Source organism: Octopus bimaculoides, chromosome 6 (assembly GCF_001194135.2).
Source record: "Octopus bimaculoides isolate UCB-OBI-ISO-001 chromosome 6, ASM119413v2, whole genome shotgun sequence".
NCBI classification, from domain to species: domain Eukaryota; kingdom Metazoa; phylum Mollusca; class Cephalopoda; order Octopoda; family Octopodidae; genus Octopus; species Octopus bimaculoides.
This window is the reverse complement of record NC_068986.1, coordinates 75,430,850-75,431,052: the sequence shown is the minus strand read 5'-3', so window position 1 is coordinate 75,431,052 and position 203 is coordinate 75,430,850.

Below are 203 nucleotides of genomic sequence, written 5' to 3'. Positions count from 1 at the left end.
ATATATATATATATATATATATAATACAAAGAATATATATGCATGTATACACACATATATGTACATACTTACATCTACATGTAGACATATATACATGTGTATATAGATGCATATCAGGGTACAGGACGTTAGAACAAGGAACTACAGACAACGGAACGAACACATAGGAAAACGGAAAGCCACTTGGAATATTCCTTCATCAG